At 39.0% G+C, this 9,925-nt stretch overlaps 1 non-coding gene across 1 annotated transcript; it reads right to left on the bottom strand.

Annotated features, from left to right (window-relative positions):
* Nucleotides 1-243: 243 nt before the first annotated feature.
* Nucleotides 244-350, bottom strand: LOC141715526 (small nucleolar RNA R71). The gene has a single exon (XR_012572285.1). It is a non-coding gene; the product is annotated as a small nucleolar RNA R71 (small nucleolar RNA).
* Between the last annotated feature and the right edge of the window lie 9,575 nt (nt 351-9,925).

The following is a 9,925-nucleotide window of genomic DNA, read 5'->3' as shown; positions in this document are numbered from 1 at the left end:
GTTCAGTTTGGGGGTTCTCCTACTGAAGACCCCAACATGCACATCAGGGATTTCATCGAGATCTGCGACACTTTCAAATTCAATGATGTTACTGAAGATGCTATCAAGCTGCGACTCTTCCCATTCTCTCTGAGGGATAAAGCTAAGTGCTGGTTACATTCTCTACCAGCAGGGTCTATCACCACTTGGGAAGATCTTGCTCAAAAGTTTCTCACTAAATTCTTCCCTATAGCGAAGACTACTGCAATCAGGAATGCTCTTACTCAGTTTGCTCAACAAACTGGAGAATCTCTGTGTGAGGCTTGGGATCGATATAAGTAGATGCTAAGGAAGTGCCCACACCAGGGCATGCCTAATTAGATGATTATCAATTGCTTCTATAATGGATTGGGTGCTACTTCTACACCCATGCTTGATGCAGCATTAGGAGGAGCCTTGTGGGCTAAAAGCTACGATGAAGCTTATGAACTTATTGAACTGATGGCTGCTAATGGGCTTCCACAATGTGTTTGTATCCAACTCGACGGCTGTGTATCAGCTTTCACTGTTCAACTGATGTTTGAATTCTTGATATGATCATCCATCAACTTTTAGATCATCCGTCGATGACTTAATTGATTTTTGGTCGACTGCTATATTAAACATCTGTTGATAGTCTTTTGATCATCCGTCGAAGGCTTTGTTAATCATCCGTCGGTAGCTATTTTGGCACTTCATTTCACTTATACAGAATTACAAGACATTACTTATGTACAATTAATCAACCTATTCTGCATATCTAGATAAAGTCAACATGACTTATATGCTACTACAGATTTTATACAAAGGTGCATACATCACTGTGCTACAAACTTATTATTACATAAGCTACTCACTCGATGGATAACAAGTTAATCATCCGTCGGGACTATAATGAGTTATCCGTCGGGACTAAAATTCTTATCCGTCGAGTGCTACATTATTTCACTAAGTAAAATCTACTTAGATGTTTTGTTTAAGTGATCATCAAGTACACAACATATTCACAACAATCTCCCCCAATTTATGTCTACTGGAATTGTAGCCATAAATTAAGAGACACTTGATGATAACAAAACATCCTAAACATATATCTTTAAAGATAAGTAGATAAAACTAAAAGTGCTTCAATTAAACAAAATGTACAAGGTTTGGCTCACAGTCAATTCAAGATGCTCCTCTAGCCTGAGCAGGTTTTTCTAGTTTCTTGAAGGTCTGGATCTTCTTCCAAGCTTTCTATTGTTTTCTTCAATTTGATTCTGGAGCTGCCTGTGGAATTCAAGTTCATCAGATTCTGAGAGATCTAGCATTTCTTGCATCTCCAAGAGAGTCTCATTGCTAGAGATACTCAATTGGTCTTCTAGTCTGAAGAATCTTCTCACACCCTTGTCATCCATGAATTCCATCAGCCAGTAGGGCCTTAGATGCACTCTTCTCCCTGTGTATGGGATGATTAGAGTTTTTGGGAGTGCATCTTTAGCTCTAGCACTTCTCAGCTCTTCAATCCTCTTCAATACTAGTCTTCTTGCAGTTACATTGAACCCAAAGTTTTTCTTGAAGGATGAATAGACTTTGATCAACACAGCTTGGCTTTCTTGAAGTATCATGTGAAGAGGCCACTGAATCTCCCTTCCTCCTTTGTACTTGAACACCAACCTTTCAGGTAGGTTTCTGTATGCATCAATTGCCCTTATTTCATCCAGTTCATCCAGATAAAGCTTTAGATCTGAGAATTCTTTGATGTCACACAAGTACAAGTAGTCTCCCCTGTTGAGAGGTGACAACTTCACTTTCTTGACTGCCCTTGATTTTGTCCTTTTTGGCTTGGTAAGGATTGGCAAATTGAAGTCAGGAATTGGTAATTTATCCCACTCTATTGGCTCATCCTTTGGCACAATAGGCTCTCCTTGTATGTTCCTGTAGGGGTCCACCACCCTTATGTCTTCAAATACCACAGAGGGCTTTGATGCTAGAGTTTTAGCTTGAGTGGATTCCTTAGGAAATTGATCTTCCAATTCCTTGTCAACGACATCCAGTTTCTTTTTTGTTCTTCTAGCCAATTCCTTCTTTCTTGGGGATTTCTTCTATTCTTCAATCTTCTTCTTTGAATCAGCAGCTTCAGATGGTTGAGAGGGAATTTGTTGAGAAGAGTTTACAGCCTGTAGCTTGGCCAAGATGGCAATCTGCTCTTTCTTTTGTTTAGATTTCTTTGCATCTAGAGCAGCTTGCCTCTTTTCCTTCTTTAATCTTGCTTTCTCTTCTTTCTTTGCTTGAGAAAATTGTGGATGTCCAGCTACCATACAAATTTCCTTTCCATTTCTGAATATCTTAGCAATTCTCCTTTTTGAGGCTGAATCAGCTGGATCTTTATAGAAGACAATGGATCTTGACAGAAGCTTCTTTTCATTAGGCTTGGGTGTCTCATACACAGTATCCAAGGGATTCTTCAAAGATGACTTTGGATAATTTGCCCTTGGTTTGAGAATTATTTCCGCCTTTTGTGATTTGATGCAGGAAGATTGTCCTTTCTCCAGATAGTTCATGCTCATCTCATTCACACTGATTGGCTTGACATGAGAGTGATGGATGGCTGACTTAACTGGCTCCTTGACTAGTTCAAACTTTTTCTGAATTTCCTCATCAATCTTTTCCCAGTTGATTAAACTCAACTTTCCTTTTTCAGCAACTTTCAAATTTGTTGCTGCTGCTTCAATTAGATCTATACCATCTGCAACTGGTGGCTGGAGATAGTAATTGAAGGTACAATTACTTTGCTGATTTGTACTTGAAGTTTCTCCCCCTTTGTTGGTCCTTTCTCCCCTTACTTGATTCTCTCTCCCCCTTTTTGTTATCATCAAGTTGAGGAGTTAGGCCTTGTGCTTTACCCAGTTGCATGAGAAGATTTGTCTGAGTCTGTTGATTTTGAAGAAGAATAGCCACTGAATCTTCAATAACTTGAACTCTGTTTTCCAGTTTGGCTAGCTTCTTTTCAGAGTCTGATTCTCTCCTCAATCTTAGTAGTAGATCTTGCATGGTACCATATGGCATTACTGAATCCAGCTTCTCAGAGTTATAGGTCTTCAAGTCAGCTATATCTCTTTTCAATTCATCCACACTGAGATTCTGTCTTAAGTGCTGGATCTTCATTAGATGTAGAGAGTCTAGGTGAGCTTGAAGAACAACCTTGGTACCAGCATCTGAGGTTTCCTGAAGGGCCTGTTGAATAGCCATTACTTGTTTGACCAAGGACACCTCAAATTGTCCTGGTGTAGATTCCTTTGCCCATGCCCATGCAGGTAAACTTAAAGCAAAACTTGGGCCTTCAGCTCCCCCTAAGTTCATGCTTCCATCCAAAGAACCAGAGTCATCTTCATTAGAATTTACTCCAAATTCTTCAGATGGCTCTCCAGCTTGAGAAGGCATCCTGTTAACAGCAGCTTTATCTCTTTGAAGAGATTCTGTGGTGTGCACTAAATTCAAAGTCTGTTTTGCCTCCATATTGCCCTGAGCAGCCAACAATTGATAGGCTGGAACATGGTGAGTAAAAGTGTCAGCATCTAAGGAAATGTTATCAATTACAGCTTTGTAATGTTGCTGAAATTGTCTTTCCTTTTCAGCATCATCCACAATCATTGACTCACTAGCAATGGCTGGATCCATCCTTATTTCTCCTGTACCTGCCTTTCTCTCATATTCTCTCTTTTGTTGCATCAGGGTCTCACCCTGGCTCCCCACCCTCACACCCCCACCTTCACCTACTAAGGTGGGACTCCTCTCACTCACTTTTGCCAATCCTGAAGAAATGGATTGCTGAGATTCACTCTTTTCCTCTCCTTTTGCCTGGGAGCAACCCAGCCTCTCACTCAATGCACTCTCCTCTCTCAGTCCTAAGAGTGATTGTATTATCACTAAATCTTCTGCACTTGAAATTATTGAAGTTTGAAGTTGTGCAGAGACACTCGACGGATAAGTGATATCCGTCGGGTGAGTGGTAAAGCGATCCGACGGATAACTGCTGTTAAGCTTATCCGTCGGGATACAATCACTACTCGACGGATGAGCAATATCCATCGAGAGAGTAGAAATGAATGAGGTGGGAAGAGAAACTATTGTTGACTCTGTGTTGATTGAAGTTATTTGAGGCACAGATGTCACAATAGAATCTGAAAGAATTGGCAAGTGAGCCAACAAATCATCTAAAAGATGATGCTCACTTGCACTAGATTTTGGCTTCCCCAACAGAGTTAAAGAAGGGGAATCAGGAATTGAAGTGTTTATCATGTCCACTTCCAGTGAGTTAGTTGGTGAGTATGGTGTTTCAGTGGCTTCTATAATGAGGGATTTTGGTTGTGACTCCACATTTATTGGAGCCACATCAATCTGAATTTGAGAAGGTGCAGGGACTGTGTCTTTAGCACCAGTTTGCACTGTGTGTGTGCCCTGTGCATCCCCAGTTGTTTTGGATTTCTTCTTTCTAGTGTAAGTTTGGGGTGAGCTTGTGTCCCTAACCCTTTTGGCCTGTGCTCTTAGATGAGAGCTTTGTTCAATAGCCACATCCTTTTGGGAGGATGCAGCTAGAAGTGAGCTTTTGTCCTTTTTAAGCACTGCAGTTTGTTGGGAAACTGCAGTGTGGCTGGACTGGGGTTCACTCATCTCTCCAACCTTATCCTTGGAGTTTCTTTGATATTCACCCCTTCCCTCACCTATCTGTCCCTCCCTCACACTCCCCTCTTTGGATTTGGTAGATTTTTCAACTGGTACCTTTTGAGAGATACCAGAGGGGGTTTTCTTTGATTTGGATTTGGAAATTACAGTTGTTTTGGCAGCTTTGGTAGGCAACTCTTTGGTCATTGTCACAGTTGCCATAGCTATGCCTGAACTCAAAGAATTAGAGGAGATTGGAATGGTTGAGCGTATGGATGAACTTACCTCACTTACCTGAGGTGTCTACATTGCAGGGAAATAGAACATTGGCACATCCCTGTGATAGTTGGCTCTGTTCAAGTCTGCAATGATTCTTCTCTCTTGAACCCAACAAGCCAATTTGTTGTTTGGGTTCTCAAGTACAATCTCTTGACAAAGATGGTTAGCCAAAAGCATAAAAAATCTAGCATAGTAAACATTCTTTCCTCTTTTGGCTAAGTCACCTAGTTTAAAACCTAACTCATACACAATAAGGTCACTGAAATTGTAAAATTTGTCTGTAACTAGCATGTATAGCATGTTAGGCATGGAAATGTTCACAGAATCAAAATTACTGATTTTTCCAGAAAAGACTTTAGTTACAACATCACACATGTAACTCCATTCCTTCCTAAGACCTAGTCTTCTAATGTCACTTAGTTTTGTAGTAGGAAGTGCATAATGAATGGAATTGAGCATATTGACAATATCAGTGTCAGTGTGTGGTGCAGTTACATTATCATCAGGAATCTTGAAACATGCTTTTATTACATCACTATTGATACAGAACTCGTTACCTTTGATAGTTAGAGTGATGGTTTTGTCAATAGAGTTGTAGATTGCTGTTGTCCACATCTCTTCAACAACTTCACAGTAAATTGTGGGTGATTCCAGCATGGCATAACTTAGTTTACAGTTTTTCACGAAGTCCATCATCCTGTGATAGTCTTCTGATTGCTGGATACCTTTATTGACCAAAGCAGTGAAGTTGTTTTTCTCATAGATGAACCCAGTCTGTGACATGATCTTTACTACGGGTGCCATTGTTAGAGAATTAAAGCTTGAAGAGAAAGAGGATTTTTGCTTGAGAGAGAATGAATTAAGACAGTTGAATTTGAGAATGATAAAAGAAAATGATTAGAATGAAATAGGCTTTTATACTTTGCTCAAACTCAACGGATAAAAATAATAAAGAGAAATAAATTACCCAATAGAAACTGCCTAAAATTACCGTTTTAAAATAAACTATAAAAATTCCACCCATTATCCGTCGTGTAATGCTTATAAACTGTAAGTATACTCGATGGATAATGTTCAGGGAATTAACTGTTAAGATTTAGACACTTCGACGGATGAGGATAAAATGTTATCCGTCGAGCTTTAAAATATTCCAGAAAAGTAATTGATCTTTATTTACAATTTGTATATCGACGGATGACTCAACCCGATGGATAATGGTCATCCGTCGAAAGACAAATTTTGACTTAGCCAAAATTTCATCCAAGACTAAAAATCAACTAAATTTCTGGCTTCTTTTCAACTTGCAAGAATAATTCAGATAAATTCAAGAGTAATTAAGCATACCTAACTCACTTACCAACCTAGAAAAGGTGGATTCATCCAGTGGCTTGGTAAAAATATCTGCAAGTTGCTTCTCACTTGGAACAAAATGTAACTCTACAGTACCATTCATTACATGTTCTCTTATGAAATGGTACTTGATGTCTATGTGCTTTGTCCTTGAAGGTTGCACTGGATTTTCAGTGATGGCAATTGCACTTGTGTTATCACAGAAAATAGGAATCCTCTCAACTTGCAGACCATAGTCTAGCTATTGATTTTTCATCCATAAGATCTGTGCCCAGCAACTGCCGGCAGCAATATATTCAGCTTCAGATGTAGAAGTAGAAATTGAATTTTGCTTTTTACTGAACCAGGACACATTCTTGTTTCCTAGAAATTGACAAGTTCCTGTTGTGCTTTTGTTGTCAATTCTGCAACCTGCATAGTCTGCATCTGAATAACCAGTTAGATCAAAACCAGAATCTTTAGGATACCAAATGCCAAGTTTTGGTGTTCCTTTGAGATATCTGAAAATTCTCTTAATAGCTATCAAGCGAGACTCTCTAGGATCAGCCTGAAATCTAGCACATAAACATGTAGCAAACATTATATCTGGCCTACTAGCTGTTAAGTACAGAAGTGAGCCAACCATGCCTCTATAGCTTGAAATATCCACAGACTTTTCAGTAGTGTTTAGTTCAAGCTTAGTTGCAGTGGCCATGGGAGTTTTTGCAGATGTGCAATCCATTAGATCAAACTTCTTTAAAAGATCAAAAATATATTTAGTTTGACTAATGAATATTCCATCACTAACTTGCTTAACTTGTAAATCAAGAAAGTAAGTTAGTTCTCCCATCATACTCATTTCATACTTACTTTGTATCAGTTTGGCAAACTTTTTACAAAGTTTCTCATCTGTAGAGCCAAAGATAATATCATCTACATAAATTTGAACAAGTATGCTAGAGCCATTAACATTTCTGAAAAATAAAGTTTTATCTACGATACCTCTTGTGAAGTGATTTTCCAAAAGGAACTTTGATAAAGTGTCATACCAGGCTCTAGGTGCTTGCTTCAGTCCATAAAGTGCTTTCAGTAGATAATAGACATACTTTGGAAAATTTGGATCTTCAAAGCCAGGAGGTTGACTAACATACACTTCTTCCTCCAAATCTCCATTCAGAAAGGCACTTTTGACATCCATTTGATAGACCTTGAAATTGGCATGGGCTGCATAGGCTAAGAAGATTCTGATGGCTTCAAGTCTTGCAACAGGAGCAAATGTTTCATCAAAATCTATTCCTTCTTGCTAGCAATAGCCTTTAGCAACCAATCTGGCTTTGTTCCTTACTACTATGCCATTTTCATCCATCTTATTTCTGAATACCCATTTGGTGTCTATTGGATTCTTTCCTTTAGGCTTGGGTACCAGCTTCCATACTTTATTCCTTTCAAATTGGTTTAGCTCCTCCTGCATAGCTAAAATCCAATCAGGAACTAACAAAGCTTCTTCTACCTTCTTTGGTTCTTCCTTTGACAGAAAGCTGCTGTATAGACATTCTTCTTGAGTTGCTCTCCTGGTTTGAACTCTAGAAGAAACATCACCAATAATCAGTTCAAAGGGGTGATCTTTTGTCCATTTCCTTGGTTGAGGTAGATTAGCTCTAGAAGAAGAGACCTCAATGTTGTCTTGATGTGTGATTGAGTTTTGATTGCTAGAAATTCCCCCTGAGTTTGTGGATCTTTGATTTGATAAAGGGGTACTTTCTATGGGTGACCTTCCTTGATTTCCTGCTCCTTTAGATAACCCGATGGATGGTGAATTTTGAGTACCGACGGATGAGGCAGGTTGTCTTCCGACGGATAACACAGATTGCCTTCCGACGGATGAAGCATTATATAACTCGACGGATGTTGAGTTATGTGCTTCATTAGTGGTAGATTTGTCTGCATTATCCTTAGACACTGTTTCTTGATCACTCTCATCATCACTTTCATCACTGATCATCTCAACATTGTCGAATTTGAGGCTTTCATGGTAATCTCCATCTTTTAGTCCTTCAATCTTTTTATCATCAAACACAACATGTATAGATTCAACAACAATGTTGGTTCTTAGATTGTAGACCTTATATGCTTTACCAACAACATATCCAACAAAAATTCCTTCATCTGCTTTAGCATCAAACTTCCCATTTTGATCAGTTTGATTTCTCAGAATATAGCATTTACAGCCAAAGACATGAAGAAAGTTTAGAGTTGGAATCTTGTTCTTGAACAATTGATAAGGTGTCATGCATCTTGCTTGATTAATCAGAGAGATGTTCTGAGTGTAGCATGCAGTGTTTACAGCTTCAGCCCAGAAATATGTTGGTAATTTTGATTCTTCAAGCATTGTCCTTGCAGCTTCAATAAGAGATCTATTCTTTCTTTCCACTACTCCATTCTGTTGTGGAGTCCTTGCTGCTGAAAACTCATGCAAGATCCCATTTTCCTCACAAAATGCTCTCATGACATAGTTCTTGAACTCAGTTCCATTGTCACTCCTGATTCTTCTAACTTTGAAATCAGGATGATTGTTAACTTGCCTTATGTGATTGATGATGATTTCACTAGCCTCATCTTTATACTTTAGGAAATATGTCCAAGAGAACTTTGAGAAATCATCTACAATTACTAGGCAAATCTTTTCTTTGAAATTGACAATACATTGACTGGTCCAAACAAATCCATGTGAAGGAGTTGCAGAGGCTCTTCAATTGCTGAATCAAGTTTCTTTCTGAATGATGCTTTGATCTGCTTCCCTTTTTGGCAGGCATCACACAGTCCATCCTTTGTAAACTCCACTAGAGGAATGCCTCTAACTAGCTCTTTCCTTACCAGCTCATTCATGGTCTTGAAGTTTAAGTGGGATAGCTTCTTGTGCCATAGCCAACTTTCATCTTGACTTGCTTTGCTGAGAAGACAAGTTACAGATTCTGCTTTAGTTGAGTTGAAGTCAGCTAGGTACACATTTCCTCTTCTCACATCAGTGAGAACCACTTTGTTGTTTTGATTATTAGTCACAACACAGTCTTCTTTGTTGAAGGTTACTTAGTTGCCTTTGTCACAAAGCTGGCTGATACTCAACAGATTATGTTTGAGTCCATCCACTAAGGCAACCTCTTCAATGATGACATTGTCCTTTGAAATCAAGCCATATCCCACATTATCACCTTTGTTATCATCTCCAAAAGTGATACTTGGGCCAACTCTCTCCTTAAACTCTGTGAGCAGGGTAGAATCACCAGTCATGTGTCTTGAACAGCCACTATCCAAGTACCAAAGATTCTTTCTGTTTCCCTGCACAAATCAAAATCAAATCAAGTTGATTTTGGTACCCAAGTTTCCTTGGGTCCTGCCTTGTTAGCTTTCTTCTTCTGTTCCTTAGGCCTTATCTCATTTGACTTAGGAATTTCAGATTCTTCCTTAGTCAATTGGGTTGTACCTTTGAAACCACTAAATGCAACAGAATTATCATGCATGTTATGGCTAACAGGAAATGGCATGCTTGGAGCATACATGTTATTCCAGTAAGACATGCTAAATGGCATTTGAGGCATATTGTATGCAGCATAATATGGATTAGGTGCAAATGGCATATTAGCAAACTGTGCATTCA

This window comes from Apium graveolens, chromosome 3, assembly GCF_009905375.1.
Source record: "Apium graveolens cultivar Ventura chromosome 3, ASM990537v1, whole genome shotgun sequence".
Classification (NCBI taxonomy): domain Eukaryota; kingdom Viridiplantae; phylum Streptophyta; class Magnoliopsida; order Apiales; family Apiaceae; genus Apium; species Apium graveolens.
The sequence above is the reverse complement of the archived record's forward strand: the minus strand, read 5'-3'. Positions and strand labels throughout refer to the sequence as shown.